This window comes from Leucopleurus acutus (assembly GCF_964270905.1).
Source record: "Leucopleurus acutus genome assembly, chromosome: 8".
Taxonomy (NCBI): domain Eukaryota; kingdom Metazoa; phylum Chordata; class Mammalia; order Artiodactyla; family Delphinidae; genus Leucopleurus; species Leucopleurus acutus.
The window spans coordinates 25,093,595-25,109,716 of NC_139151.1; the positions used below are offsets into that span (position 1 = coordinate 25,093,595).

Below are 16,122 nucleotides of genomic sequence, written 5' to 3' on the forward strand. Positions count from 1 at the left end.
TGTTTTCATTGTCATTTGTCTCTAGTTATTTTTTGATTTCCTCTCTGATTTCTTCAGTGATCTCTTGTTTATTTAGTAACGTATTGTTTAGCCTCCATGTGTTTGTATTTTTTACGTTTTTTTCCCTGCAATTCATTTCTAATCTCGTAGCGTTGTGGTCAGAAAAGATGCTTGATATGATTTCAATTTTCTTAAATTTACTGAGGCTTGATTTGTGACCCAAGATGTGATCTATCCTGGATAATGTTCCCTGTGCACTTGAGAAGAAAGTGTAATCTGCTGTTTTTGGATGGAATGTCCTATAAATATCAATTAAATCTATCTGGTCTATTGTGTCATTTAAAGCTTCTGTTTCCTTATTTATTTTCATTTTGGATGATTTGTCCATTGGTGTAAGTGAGGTGTTAAAGTCCCCCGCTATTACTGTATTACTGTCGGTTTCCTCCTTTATAGCTGTTAGCAGTTGTCTTATGTATTGAGGTGCTCCTATGTTGGGTGAATATATATTTATAATTGTTATGTCTTCTTCTTGGATTGATCCCTTGATCATTATGTAGTGTCCTTCCTTGTCTCTTGTAACATTCTTTTTTTTTTTTTTTTTTTTTGCAGTTTGTGGGCCTCTCACTGTTGTGGCCTCTCCCATTGCGGAGCACAGGCTCCGGATGCACAGGATCAGCGGCCATGGCTCGCGGGCCTAGCCACTCCATGGCATGTGGGATCTTCCCAGACCGGGGCACGAACCCATGTCCCCTGCATCAGCAGATGGACTCTCAACCACTTTGCTACCAGGGAAGCCCAACATTCTTTATTTTAAAGTCTATTTTATCTGATATGAGTATTGCTACTCCAGTTTTCTTATGATTTCCATTTGCATGGAATATCTTTTTCCATCCCCTCACTTTCAGTCTGTATGTGTCCCTAGGTCTGAAGTGGGTCTCTTGTAGACAACATATATATGGGTCTTGTTTTTGTATCCATTCAGCAAGCCTGCATCTTTTGGTTGGAGCATTTAATCCATTCATGTTTAAGGTAATTATCGATATGTATGTTCCTATGACCATTTTCTCAATTGTTTTGTGTTTGTTTTTGTAGGTCCTTTTCTTCTCTTGTGTTTCCCACTTAGAGAAGTTCCTTTAGCATTTGTTGCAGAGCTGCTTTGGTGGTGCTGAATTCTCTTAGCTTTTGCTTGTCTGTAAAGCTTTTGATTTCTCCATCAAATCTGAATGAGATCCTTGCCAGTAGGGTAATCTTGGTTGTAGGTTCTTCCCTTTCATCACTTTAAGTATATCATGCCACTCCCTTCTGGCTTGTAGAATTTCTGCTGAAAAATCAGCTGTTAACCTTATGGGAGTTCCCTTGTATGTTATTTGTCATGTTTATGTGATTTATTTTTTTAAATTCTAACATCTATTATACACAGCTTAGATATATTGACTTTCTGATTATTCTTCTTATTCTTTATCAGTCCCTTTACTGATGTATTTTCTTCCAAAAAACTACATTTTCTTCCAGTTTTTGTCTGATAGTGAAAAATAAAATTTTCATTTGCAGTATACTGAGAAAAAATGTTTACCTTGGATCTTCACTTGGCTTCTGTGAAAGAAACTTCATAAAATAATATGGGCAATTCCCATTACTAATCCTAACCATGTACAACAGAGGTCTGTACAGTAACATAGCAAAAATAAGTTACTGTACTTTTACTTACTCATTGTCTGTTTTAGACTAAGGAGCAGTGAGAGACATTTATGAATAATGATACCTCAGATCACTTTTATTAAACGTCCTTTAATATTTGGATATTTGGTATCTAGCTTGTGTTATCTTTTGTACAATCTTGTCTTCTTTCTTTGCACTTTAGTGTAACAACTTTGTGATTTCCTATCTTCTTCTTCAGACACTCAGGTCCGTCAGAATTTCCTGTGATTGTGACAGTAGAGAGTCCTTCCTCCTCAGAAATCAAAGAGGTCGATGATTCCTCAGAAAGTGTTCAGGAAGAGCCAGAGAAAATCAGTTTGAAACAAGAAGCACTGCCGGTACAAAGTTATCACTTTAAAGCTATAGAGAAGATTATTTTTCAAACGGAAGCCTGATTGCAACACAGCACAGCTTGTGTGAGGGTTCTGTTTTCTCCTCCCATCTGCATTGTATCCCGTTGAATGGTTCCCTAAAGCTTAGACCAAGGTGAATGGTGGACATTTGAACTCTAAGAAATAAAAATCAAAACATGTCGGTAATAATATATTTTCCTTTCCTTAGAACCTTAGTATATTAGATTTAGGGAGAACCTTAGTGATCATAAGGTAAAGAAATTGAGTTCTGAATGAATATAGTCAGCTGATTCAGTGCTCTTGTTTTACAGATGAGAAAATTGACAGTTCTAGTTGAACTCTCTTTTTATAAGAGGAAAAAAGGGCCTCATTTTAAATAAAAGTAAAGTTGAAAAAAGTTTCGTGTTGATATTCTCCTTTCCTAAAATAAAAAATATCAAGAAGCTACATTACATTACCAAATAAACCTGACCTCTAATGTCATTCCATACTTTTGTTTGTATGGACAGAAAAGAAAAATTGATTTTCATAAGAAATTTTTGCACCTCAAAAATAATATATTTATTTTATTTCAACTTTAAAGCAGAGCTGAATATTTCTAGTAAATAAAGGAACACCATTTGGGGGGACCTTGTCTTTGTGCTACAAAGTCTATGTTTAATATTTTAAAATTATTCAATATGATCTTCTTTTCGTATGAAGCATGAAACGTGACAGGTTTCAGAACTAATTATCCCATTATTGTAGGACTATGGGAATTACTCTTTGATGTTCAAAAGAGAAAGTTAGATTTTTATTTTTTTAATTAAAATTAATGATAATATAGAGAAATTTTAAGATAAAACTTAGAAAATTATGAAATGTTAGAGTAGGAGAAATCTATAGTTCATGTAGAGTTACCCCCTTTCATTTTATAAATGAGCACCTACAATTTGTAACACGTAAGTGGTTTATTAGTAAATGGCAGAGTACGACAAGACCCTAGAGCATCTAACTCGCATTTCTTGTCATTTTAGATGCGTTGTATTCATTTCCTTCACGAGTAGACCAGGAGATTGTATTTCTAAAAACAATGATATACACTGGGGAAGACTAAGAAGTTTAAACACCGGGACCACAGAATAGCAGATTCAGAATGCACTGAGAACCCTTGCAGCTCTTCTCTGTTTTGACAATACACTACAATGATGGTATCAAAGTGTTTAAGTATATAAGCCCACAACAGTCAAGAGATTTCAACATAGTTTTGAAAGATGGAGACAAGTGGAAGAGAGTGAAACTGAAGCAGTAGAACAGAGGAAAAGCATCACCTAGAATATGCACAGGGACCACCTGCAACTGAGGAGGATTCTGACCCCACCTGCAGAAGTATCCCCATGCTCAGATGTGCATGTAGGAGAGAGGGTGGAGTTAGTTAAAAGTGTGACTGAAATAGGGGAGCTCATTGAAGGGTTGTGTTTGGAGGAGTGGACTCCCAGCCCCGCCCTCACGCTCCTGAAATGAGATGATTTCTTTTTTTTTTTCCGGTACGCGGGCCTCTCACTGTTGTGGCCTCTCCCATTGCGGAGCACAGGCTCCGGACGCGCAGGCTCAGCGGCCATGGCTCACGGGCCCAGCCGCTCCGCGGCATGTGGGATCTTCCCGGACTGGGCACAAACCCGTGTCCCCTGCATCGGCAGGCGGACTCTCAACCACTGTGCCACCAGGGAAGCCCGAGATGATTTCATTTTAAAAACAGTGAAACTGGCGAGAACTAGGGCAGCTAGTATGAGTTTTTACACCCTAGAAAATTGTGTTTGGGGGGATCCTATTACAGTTACTCCCTGCTTCTTCCTGCATAAGAAGCCAATCAATCGTTGACTTCAGGGAGCTTTCTGTGCTCATTCTTAAATAGGAAATAACTGTCATTTGCCTGATAGTTGAGTAAAGCTTACAACATGAGAGAGGGGAAAAAGAGTGAAAACATATCCTGGTAGGACTGGGGACAATTTTGGGAACAAATTAATTTAAGAAAATACCTTAATTAGTATCCTGAGAGAGGTTTAAAAGAGCTAGCAACTATAAAATAAGACTAGGGTGTTAATTAAAAAGAGAATGGTCAGAAACAAGAGAGGTCTCTTGGAAATGAAAATATGGTTGCTGAAATAAATTCAGTAGGAATATTAAAATTTCTCAGTATATAAAAAAGAAAGACACAATGGAAAATATGATAGAAATACGTTAGAGAGGCTGCATCTGGGAGATCCAACATGTTACTATTAGAAACTCCAGACCCAGAAAAAAAAAATGGAGGGAAGCTGTCAAAAGGGCAAGAAAATTCCCCGCAGCTGAAAGTGGACATCAGGCCTCAGATTTAAAATAGTTACTCAAGTTTTGAGCAAGGTGAACAAGAATAGACATACCTAGGCACGCTTCATTGTGAAACTTTAAAATACTGAAAAAATAAAATAAAATAGAATAAAATACTGAGAGGATACATCCATTCCAGAGAGAAAAATACTGGTCACCTAAAAAAAGAGTTAAAATCTGACTTTATCATAGTTGTCATCAGCACCATGAATCCTGGAAGGCGTTAGAAAGATGCCTCCAACGTGTTTCCAGCACATAATTTTCACCCTAGGGGTTTGTATCCAGTCAAACTATCAGTCATAAGTGGAGACTGAATAAGATATTTTGTACACAAAGAAATTTGAAAAATTTACCTCCTGTGCTACATCTTAAGCTATTTATAGAAATAATCGAGCAAAATGAGGCAATAAACCAAGAAGGAAGGTAATAGGGGATTCAGTGCAGAGAGCAGCTAGTCTATATTGGAGAGGCTTCTATTGATTGTGTGACTGAGAGCTTAGAAACACCTTGAGGCATATTGTACTTACTATGTATTAGGCACTGTTGGAAGGGAGGAGGGAGAGGAAGAGAAGGAAATTGAACTCCAGAGGACAAAAGGCTATACTGACATAAACATGAAGCAAACTAAACTATGGTTGATATTTAACCTACTATTGATGAGGAAGAGAAGAATCCACTTGAACTTGACTCTATAGATGTCCCCCTTTTCAGTGACACACAGGGGTAATGACCACCTATCTAATTTGTTGTCCAAACCAGAACTTGTCCAAACTCCTTACACTTCAATAGTATAAGGAGGCGCTCTAATGCTGTAACATCAGGACAACATGTATAAACTGGAACAGCCCTAGGAGGCTTAGGGTATGTGGTCACCCTGCACAAGGGCAGTGACACTGACACAGTATGGAACGAGGTGTAGTCTATACACAGAGACACAGTACATCTGCAGTGGGCAATATTAATTTAATTGTAATAATGGCAATACTGTCTTGGTTTGCAGCTTTTATTGTCAACTTGCATGTAATAACAAATAACTAACATAAACTATACTTAGTATGTATTTGCATTAACTTGGTATGTACTGAAATGCATTGTGTACCAGTATGTACTAAGTATATATTAGGCTCTAAGTGTTTTTGCATATATTAACTCATTTAATCCTCTGAATAGCCTTATGAGGTTGGTGCTAATATCATTCCCACTTTTGAGAAAAGGAAGCTAAGACAGAGAAGGAACTTGCCCAGGCTGTACGTAATTTAGGGTTGGATTGAGGCTTTGAGTTTAGGCTCTCTGCCTGTTCTCTTAAACCTTACTCCCTACTGACTCTCAAATAACAGAAGACTTAACTGCACATAGAACAGAATATAAATTTCAGCTTTGACAACGTAAAAGCTAGGTTTGGAAGGTAGACAAGAGGTAGAAAAAAGGCAAAATGGTATGAATGTCCTCATTTTACAAAGCATGACATTGAGAGAGTTTATAGTTGATCAACAATTTAAGTTTTTAAGTATATCACTACAAGTCAAAGAGATCATGAGCAGTGGAATAACTAATGATGACATAACTTTACTGAGTAGTGTGGACATAGGAAAGAGTGTAAAGGAACTAAACCCTTACTTAGTAAATTAGAAAGTGAACAGATAATGCCTCAAATTTAGTCAGAAAATAGTCATATAAGAGTATTACCTGGAAATGAAGAAGAATTCAAACTAACAATAGTTGGACCTCCCTGGTGGTGCAGTGGTTAAGAATCTGCCTGCCAAGGCAGGGGACACGGGTTCAAGCCCTTGTCCGGGATGATCCCACATGCTGCGGAGCAACGAAGCCCATGCGCCACAACTACAGAGCCTGTGCTCTAGAGACTGCGAGCCACAACTACTGAGCCCACGTGCCACAACTACTGAAGCCCATGTGCCTAGATCCTGTGCTCCACGACATGAGAAGCCACTGCAATGAAGAGTAGCCCCCACTCGCTGCAACTAGAGAAAGACTGCACACAGCAATGAAGACCCAAAACGGCCAAAAATAAATAATAATAATAAAATAAGAATAAAAAATACCAATAGTTAATGTAAACCTCATAAAAAAGGAAATCCAAACAGCCAGTAAACACAGAAAAGTGTACAACTTCATTATGTAATAAGAGAAAAGTGAGTCCAAACCAACGAAACTACATGCCAATCAGATTGACACCTAAAGTCTGGTAGTATCAGGCATTGTAGACCTGGAGTACTATGGGAATCTTCTACCCTGCTTATACTGGAGTATAAATCGACACAACTACTTTGGAAAGCATTTAGCACTCTCCATCAACTGAAGGTATATAAATAGCCTGTGACCCAGCAGCCCTCACCCCTGCCCTGTGTAAATGCACCAGAATAACCGGTACAGCAGGATTCCTGTCCATGATTTGCATTAGCACAAACCGAAAACAAACCAGATGTCCATCAAGAGTCAAAAATTAAATAAATTATGTGTATTCGTACAGTGGGAAAACTATCAAGCAAAAAAATTGAATGAACTAGAGCAACAGGCAGCAATGTGGATGAATTTTTTAAACCAATGTTGAGTGAAAGAAATAAGATAGAAAAGACTTCATAAACTATGATCCTCTACATAAAGTTAGATGTTGACAAAACTAAACTCTTTTGTTAGGGATGCATGCAGGTTAAAGGAAATGATTGTGGAGAAATGAGGATGGTGTTTAACCGGGAAGAGGGAAGGAGATTGTGATGAGAAAAGGATATGGGGGGTTTCTGAGATGCTGACAAGTATCAATACTTTCAGATTCGAGTATTGGTTAAGTAAGTATTCTCTTTTTATTTGTTACATTGACAGTTTTGTTCTGTGCACTTCTCAGTACGCATATTGTATTTTACAATTAAAAACCTGAGTAGGGCTTACCTGGTGGTGCAGTGGTTGAGAGTCCGCCTGCCAATGCAGGGGACACGGGTTCGTGCCCCGGTCCGGGAGGATCCCACATGCCGCGGAGCGGCTGGGCCCGTGGGCCATGGCCGCTGAGCCTGTGCGTCCGGAGCCTGTGCTTCGCAACGGGAGAGGCCGCAACAGTGAGAGGCCCCGCATACCGCAAAAAAAAAAAAAAAAAAAAAAAACTAAGTAAAGAATCCGTTGCTTCTTGAGTGCTGGATGTGGGAGTGGGATGGGACTATTTCATTTTAAGCCCTTCACTACTGCTTGTGTTCACATGTTCATTCATTCAGCATTAATTGAACATATGCTGTGCACCAAGCACTCTTCTAATTTTATATGTGTTTTAACTCATGTAATCCTCACAAGAGCTCTGTGATATGGAAGCTTATCTCCATTTTATAGATGAGGAAGTTGAGGCCTAGAGTTATAGAACTTGTCCAAGGTTATATAGCTAATGGGTAGTGCCAGACTTATTTGCCTCAGAGAATCTGAATTTTTACAATATAATCTAAAAGAGAAATTTAATTACTAATTATAAGCAAAAAAATTGCACATTAAAGAAGATGACAAGTTTTCATCTATCCAGTTAGAGAAAAACACACAGTCTGTCTTTCACACACGTACTTCTTGTATTGGCAGGGATTTTCCTTATTAAGCAATTATTTATTGACCGTCTATGTTGTGCTAGGCACAGGTGCTGGGGATAAACACTTAATAAAATACACCGCCTATCTTCAAATAACTTGCACTCTAAATGAGGAAGTAAGCCAACAGTTATAGTAGAGGTTATATATCCAGTGATACATCGCTGATGGCAGTATAAAATCTCAGAAATCTTTTGGAAAGAAGTTTGGAGATAGGTACCTCAGAGCCTTAAAAATGTTCATTTGCTTTGATCTCAAACTCATTTTTATAGATTTATTGTAAGAACGTTATTCTCAATATGGAAAAAAGCCTTCATGCATAAAAACGGTTATTTTGTCTTATAATATTGAAAAGTTGGAAAGAATTTAAATGTGTAACATGGTTAACCAGTAAACCCACTCAGTGGAATATTTTGTAGCCCATACACACAAAAAAAATCAAGGTTATGAATCCCCTGATTATGACAAATGATTGATTTCAATGTTAAATGGAGAAAAGGTGAACATAAAATTTGATATCCAATATAATGGGAGCTTTGTCCCAGAAAAATCACCCTAGCCAGTGTACAGAGAGAGGAAGGAGAGAAGATGACAGGAAGGAAAATTATTCCAAAGCTTTATCATTAGTCTTATTTAAGTAATAGAATATCAAGCAATTTTACTTTCTAACTTTTTTGGTGCCATATTTCCATGTAAGGGACATGAATTATTAATACTTTGTAGGAGAAGGGTACACTTTTTCACAAAAATTTAACACTGTGTTCTAATTCCCTCCATTAGAGGGAGAAACTATTTCATGTAACTGCACTTTGATGTGCTATTTAGAACCAGTCAGGAATTTTAGTGTACTTTCCTCTGACTGTGGTGAGGGCTTTTTATTTGTTTGCTTATTTGTTTAGAATTTCTTTGAAATCTGTTTTAGAAGATTGATTAAATCATTATATTAAAAGTAGAGGAATTTTGCAATTTTTTTCCCCTTTTCCCCATTGAAAACTTGACTGGCTTTAGTAATGAAACATTAAAGAATTTGAAGTTCTTAGACTCTCAATTTTTTAAACATGTTCTGAATATAAAAATGTATGTTCATTGAGCAAATGTTTGAAAACAATGAACAACTTCTTGATGGAAATAAAAGCCACCTCTGCATGTACACACACCTAATCTGCTCTTTTGTCTTAAAAAAGTATCAAAAATATTTTGCCATGTCACTAAATACTCTTCTACATCAAAGAATTTGATTAAGCTCATGCATCATCTCCCAGGAAAAATGCACAGATATATTTTGAATGTAGAACTCCTGAAGCCCGTTCATTAACTCTGGTTGAGACCTGTTGTCATTCTTTTCTTAGTGGCTTCATAGCGCATTCCTTCATACGGTGAACTATTTTTGTTTAAACCAATCCCAATTTGGAGGCTCTTAGCTTTCTTCTAGGGTTTGGTTATAAACAATCTTATGACATCATGTTGGTAGATAAATCCTTGCCCACATCTTTGATTTCCTTAGGGTAAACTCCTGATGTAGGATTGTTGTTAGGTACCAAAAGCTACTCTCCAGAAAGTGATACCAGCTCCTATCCCAATGATGGCATATAACAGAGTTCCTCATTCTTTAAGTGATTGTTCAAAGCAGTTAAAATGTATAAATATACCGTACTGTTTTCATAAGTATAGGTATTCTGATTGTTTATCGCTGCATAAGAAACCACCCCGAAACAGCGGCCTAAAACAATGACAATCATTTATTTTGTCCACGAACCTGGAGGTTGAGTAGAATATTAATTCTTTTACTACACTCTTACTGACTGAAAACAATACCTACTTGACTAGCTCACAGTTCTGCAGGTCAGAAGTCCAGGCACAGCGTGACTGGGTTTCCTGCTCAGATACACACTGAAACACGTGGTTCCCTCCTGAGAGTGTTAAAGCACGTGAAATTTAAGTGTAAACATTGAGCCCCAAATGTTGGATGTTCACCATAGTTTGTGCGGGTCACAGAGCTGAAATCAAGATGTCAGTCTGGCTGTGTTAGCATCCAGAGGCTCTGGGAAAGAATGCCTCCAAGCTTCTTTGGCTTGTTGGCATAATTCAGATTCTGCAGTTGCAGGAGAGAGGTCCCCATTTCCTTGCTGGCTGTCAGTCGGGGGACAGTCTCAGGTCCTAGAGGCCTCTCGCTTGCCTTCCCTGCCACAGCATTGGACTTCTTCAGAGCCAGCAATGGAGAGTCTCCCTCCTTTTTGTACTTCAATTCAGGAAGAGTTCAGGTCCTTTTCATGGGGTGCCTGAGTAGGTCACATCCACCTAGAATAATCTCCCTATCTTAAAAAATCAACTGATTTTGAATCTTAATTCCATCTGCAAAATCCCTTCACTGCAGCACCCAGATTTAGGGTTTGATTGGATAAGTGGAAGGTTTGTGTACTTCAGTAAGTAGGAGTCTTAGGGGCTCTGTTAGAATTCTGCCCATTGCAAGCAGTGTCCCCACTTCAAGGACTGAAGTGTCTTAGTTCCTAAAACTCCTGAGAGAGTTTATCAGTGTTCATTTTATTTTATTGATCTTGGTGAATGGGAAGACTACCACCTCTGTGAACAGGAATGGCACCCAGCTTCCTGAGTCCACAGTGTGGCGCTGCTACTTAGTGGTGTGACCTTGGCTGTGCTGCTCTACTTACTCTACTTCTCTGCCTCTGTTTCCCTCATCTGTAAAATAACATGGAGTTAGTGATTGTTCTTTCCTCGTAGGGTTTTTTGTTTTTTAAATAAATTTTATTTATTTATTTATTTATTTATTTATTTATTTTCGGTAAACGGGCCTCTCACTGTTGTGGCCTCTCCTGTTGCGGAGCACAGGCTCCGGACATGCAGGCTTAGCGGCCATGGCTCACGGGCCCAGCCACTCCGCAGCATGTGGGATCTTCCCGGACCGGGACACGAACCCGTGTCCCCTGCATCGGCAGGCGGACTCTCAACCACTGCGCCACCAAGGAAGCCCTATTTATTTATTTTTGGCTGCGCTGGGTGTTTGATGCTGCTCACGGGCTTTCTCTAGTTGCGTCGAGCGGGGGCTACTCTTCGTAGTGGTGTGCGGGCTTCTTATTGAAGTGGTTTCTCTTGTTGCAGAGCACAGGCTCTAGGCGCGCAGGCTTTAGTAGTTGTGGCACGTGGGCTCAGTAGTTGTGGCACGTGGGCTCAGTGGTTGTGACACAGGGGCTCTAGAGCGTAGGTTCAGTAGTCGTGGCACACGGACTTAGTTGCTCCGGGCACGTGGGATCTTCCCGGACCAGGGCTCGAACCCGTGTTCCCTGCACTGGCAGGCAGATTCTTAACCACTGCGACACCAGGGAAGCCCCCTCTTAGGGTTTTGATGATTAGACTATTTAATGCCCAGGGAACTCCAGGAACAGTGCTTGACTGTAAATTGCTTTAAAAGTGATTACTTTAAAAAAAAATGCTTTTGAATCTGCAATTATGCAATTCAGGTATGTTAAGCATGTTCATTAATAGGACTTCCTACTATAAAGAGACCCACAAATAAAAATAGAATTTTTCTTTCTTGGTCTTAACTATTTATATCTGACTTGCTATGTTATATGCATATGCCTTTTATGGTGGGTTGCCACAAATTTATGTTGGAAAAAGTGGAATTTAAATAAATCTTTACTATGCTAATTTGATAATTTTGATAATTCATTTCACTAGCATGGTATGATATTACCAGTAGCAGACTAAAATCTGAGTTCACTTCTGGCTCTGCCCCTAAATCCTGATGAGACCTATAGCTGGAAAGGCTTTTAGATATTATACTACGAATTAGTTATAATATTTACTCTGTTTAGGAAAAACTGGAGGAGTGCCTAAAGCAGTTAAAGGAGGAAAGAGTAATAAGACTTAAGGTTGATAAATGAGTCAATGAGGCAAACAATTTCTTATACTTTTGAGAGTGTTTTGGTTTTATTTTGATTTGATTTTAAGCCATATACACATAGTTTGTAAACTTTAAAACTGTAATATGTTGCAAATTGGTTGTGTCATATGGACTTTTGCATTTACTAGTATTTAGTGATCATATGATCTATATTCCAGAAAGCATGTTTTTAAAAATGTGAAAATCTCGTTTTGTGTGTGTGTGCTTTCATATGACATTAGCTTATTTTCTGTTCATGATTCTTTGATTAAAGAAAGCACTTTTTGTGCATATACTGTATATACAGTAGCATAAAAGACATGATGAGACTCTCCTGGCAATGAATTAGGAAAGTGAATCATTTAAATAAATTTAAGATATTGGAAAACTTGTAAAAATGCAATGAAAGATAAAACTATATACTATAAGAATTACATTAGGTAATGTGCATGAAAGCAGGGCATAATCTAAAAAGTTCTATATAAATATACTTTATCATAGGTTGAGCGTAGGGAGGAATTTTCCAAAGTGCATCCATTGGATTGGTGGACATTCATTCAATAAATGTTGAGCACCTGCTTATATAAGGCAAAAGGGGCATCATGAACATAACAGCTTTTCTGAGAAATACTAGAGTTGAGCTTATAGGGGGTTTTAAGTGCATAGGTGATGAGTGGAAGGGGAAGAGTGCACGGGAGTGAATATTTTCAAGAATCCTAAAAAAATATTGGTGATCGTACGTTTAATAAATTGGGTTGGGTATGATTTAGGACTTTTAAACGTAAGCAGTAGATATTTTGCTCACTAAAGTTAATTCTTAACATTCAGCAGAGTTGTAATATGTTTTGTTCAAATCAGATTCTATAATTCACTTTCTAATTTAAGGGAAACTTAAAGCAGGTAATTTTCTGATGTGGAATGAGGCTCCATTATGAATTTAACCAGTTAGAAATGTGATCTTTTGTGAAAGATCATTAATAAAATGATAACTTTTATTTATATACCACCTAAGTGTTATATAGGAAACTTTGTTGGGTGCCTGGGGGTTTTGGTTATTATGTGATATGGTCTCTGTCTTTCCTGGTGGAGAGTTAGGTTAATTACAGATTAATTACATTTTGAGTGTTTTAGTTTTGTTCCTTGAAACTAGACGAGACTACTTTTGATGACAATGAGAAAAAATCATGTCAGACATTTTCAGTCTTCTTTTATAGCTGGAACATGAAAATGCCCAGTTAAGAAATATAAATTTCTCTTTGTCTGAAGCCCTTCATGCCCACTCATTGACAAGCATGATCCTGGATGATGAAGGTGTTTTGGGCAGCACTGCGAATTCTTTTCAGAAGTTGCATGCTTTCTTAGATCTCCTTAAAGATGCTGGGTTAGTTCATTTCTCTTCATGGCATTCTTCTCTTTGTGACTATAATGGTAGTTTGCTGAGGAACTGGAGCAATTTTCATCACTTATGTAGCCATATTTAGCCAAATTTAGTGTAATTATAGGTAATATAGTTGACATTTTAAAATGAGGAATTAAATTTTTTAAGAAATGCAAATAGGGGAGCCTGCTTTGGTAGAGTGGGGAGCCCATTATAAAAGAGTAACCTGTAGACAGGGTAATTAGTGGGTATAGTTTTTTGTAAAGACTAAATTGAAGGCAGTTTTCATTGAAAATATTCGGGAATGGATAAGAATTTTCCTATCTTTCATTTATTTTGCTTGTTTGATAAGTTTGAATTAAAGTTATTTTTGTCTTAGACATAAAAATTATTATTAATCTGCAGGGAAGATATAGGTCAGTGGTTCTCAACCAGGAGCACTTTTGCTGAAAGAGGGAAGTGGAGATTGATAGTTGATGGAGTGGTGTTTTGTCAGTGAATGAATTTGTGTTGGTAAGGAAGGAACAAACACATTCTTGGAAACTGGAGGAAAGGTGGTAAAGAAGTGTGGGAATGGAGGTGTGACAGGCAGTGGACAGGGTGCATGGTACATGTTGAAGCTGCTAGTGAGACAGTGGGATGTCTCCTAGAGGATGAATCTGGAAAGGGCTGAGAATTTGGGGGAGAGAGAGGCTTGTAGTCTGGAGTAGGATGTTGGCTTTTAAGATTTTAGAAGTATTTCATGATGGTAGGTCTGGGGAAATCTAAACTGCTCTTATGTGATTATAATAACCTTTGTCTTTTCTCCTTTCCTCCTTTGGTCCAGGCTTGGGCAGCTGGCCACAATGGCTGGTATAGATCAGTCAGATTTTCATTTACTAGGTCGTCCCCAGATGAATTCTACTGTTAGTAGTCCACCTAAAGAAGAAAACAAGGCACTTGAAGAAGAAACATCAGAATCAAAGCAGAGTGCCCCAGTACAAACGCAAAATCTCCAAGTAAGTGGACAGGACAGCACTTAATAATTCTAAGAGTGATTAGCAAAAAGGAAATGACCAAGTCAGAGAGAAAATAATAATGGTCAGTCTCTAATAGTTCACATGCTCGGGAGCTAGAAGACTCTGGAATCCTCTCCAAATCTGAGATCAGTAAATGTGGGCCCATTTCATGATACTGTATTGTTGTACATAAGAAAACTGGAAGTTCTTTAGAAAATTTATGAGTTAAAGCAAACTCTCCTTAATGAAGAAAGAAAACATTACAGAAAATATTCCAAATTTTAAATTGTATAAATGTCTATTCTATTCATATTTTATCTAGGTTTCTATTTGTATGCAGTCAGCATACAATGAAGGAACACTAATGAAGGTACACATACTGATATAATTTTTTAAAAAAGTAATCTTGACATAGCTAATATGTAAGATATTATAGTGACTCACCTGGTCATGGGAATGGGAGGGGAAACCTGTCAGCTTTTCCTCCACCTTACTTGGAGCCCCCTTTGCCCACCTCAGCCAATCTCAGACTGGTCTTGGGAACTGACAGCTTGAGAACACAGTCTGGTCACAAACTATATATTGTTTACATGTGCCTGGAGGATAGAAAAGAAATTAATTTTTCTTACAGAGTAGGGTTTCATTCTTAGTGAGGGAAAGGAAATGGGTAATAACTACCCCAATCACCAAAGTCTGAAAATGTAGCTGACATAACCTTGGATATAGCTAGGTTAAGTTGAGAATCACTTGGCAAGATATAATTAGAAAAAAAATGTCTCTGAAGTCTTCTGAATAATCAGTTGACTGTGTTAATAATAAGATCACAGAGTAACACTGAAGTTTTGAACTCTACTTTTTAATGGTTGTCTTTGTTCATCACTGAATTTTTGCCTTGTCTTTTGTCTTTCCCTCCAGTTTCAGAAAATTACAGGTGATGCTGGGATTCCTTTGCCTCTTGACTCCTTCCATGTCCCAGTCTCTACTCAGGAGGCCTTAGAAACTTCCAAAGACAACCTGGGGGTCCCAGTCACAGAGCAGCGGCAGGAGTCTTTTGAAGATTTCATTGCTAGAACATGTTCTCCTTCAGCAGACGTCATTTCTGGAACTGGAAGTCAAAGAAAAGAAGAGGAATTATCTAGAAATAGCAGGTCTTCTTCAGAGAAAATGACCAAAGCAGGTGAATATACCAAAACATACTCTGCTAAGAAACAACCTGGGAAGGACCTGCATTCCTGCTCTGACTCACCTGTAAAGCAGAAAAGCAAAGGAATTGGGCAAAATAAGTCTTTGCTTAATGAACCAATTAGAAGTGAGTCTTAGAAAAAACACATTTCTTTTAAGAAAGAGACTAGAATAGTGACTGTTTCATCAAAGACAACTAAAAGTAAACTCAGTCTACTAGAACATTCTGAAAGTGATACTCTTGGATCTGACTGTGAATTTCAAGAAAGCATCCATACTCCATCATGCCTAACATAGGTCTAAATCTTTTAAAATCTTTTAAAATTATGCTTTTGCCTTCAAATTTTAATAAATTACTTATGTTTTTATTATAGCATATGGTGTTTTAAAATACTTGACTGGAAGCCATTAGAGAAAGATTTATCTATACTTTTTTATTATAATGAAAGTTTTGGTGTATTTTTCCTTGTGGCACTTTGCACCATTCATTCAGCTAGTGTTTACTGAGGGCTTCATATGTACTGTACTTTTCTGGGTGCTATTGCTTTCAGCAGTGAACAATGTAAAGCCTTTACTCTCTTGGAACTAACACTCTGTGGTGAGAGAAAACATAAACAACAAAACAGGGTAAGGGGTAAAAAGAGATGGAAATAATAAATGGAATAGTTTTACCATTTGGTTAACTGTC

General features: G+C 37.9%; 1 pseudogene across 1 annotated transcript in view; it reads left to right on the plus strand.

The window, feature by feature from the left end:
* The window catches only part of LOC309964919 (centrosomal protein of 78 kDa-like), a 37,715-nt pseudogene extending 21,984 nt beyond the window's left edge, over positions 1-15,731 (plus strand). Inside the window, exons 2-7 of the transcript in view lie at positions 1,898-2,036; positions 11,809-11,886; positions 13,091-13,257; positions 14,081-14,252; positions 14,575-14,622; positions 15,168-15,731. The product of the transcript in view is annotated as a centrosomal protein of 78 kDa-like (transcript). The remainder of the gene's footprint in view (positions 1-1,897; positions 2,037-11,808; positions 11,887-13,090; positions 13,258-14,080; positions 14,253-14,574; positions 14,623-15,167) is intronic.
* The last annotated feature ends 391 nt before the right edge of the window (positions 15,732-16,122 follow it).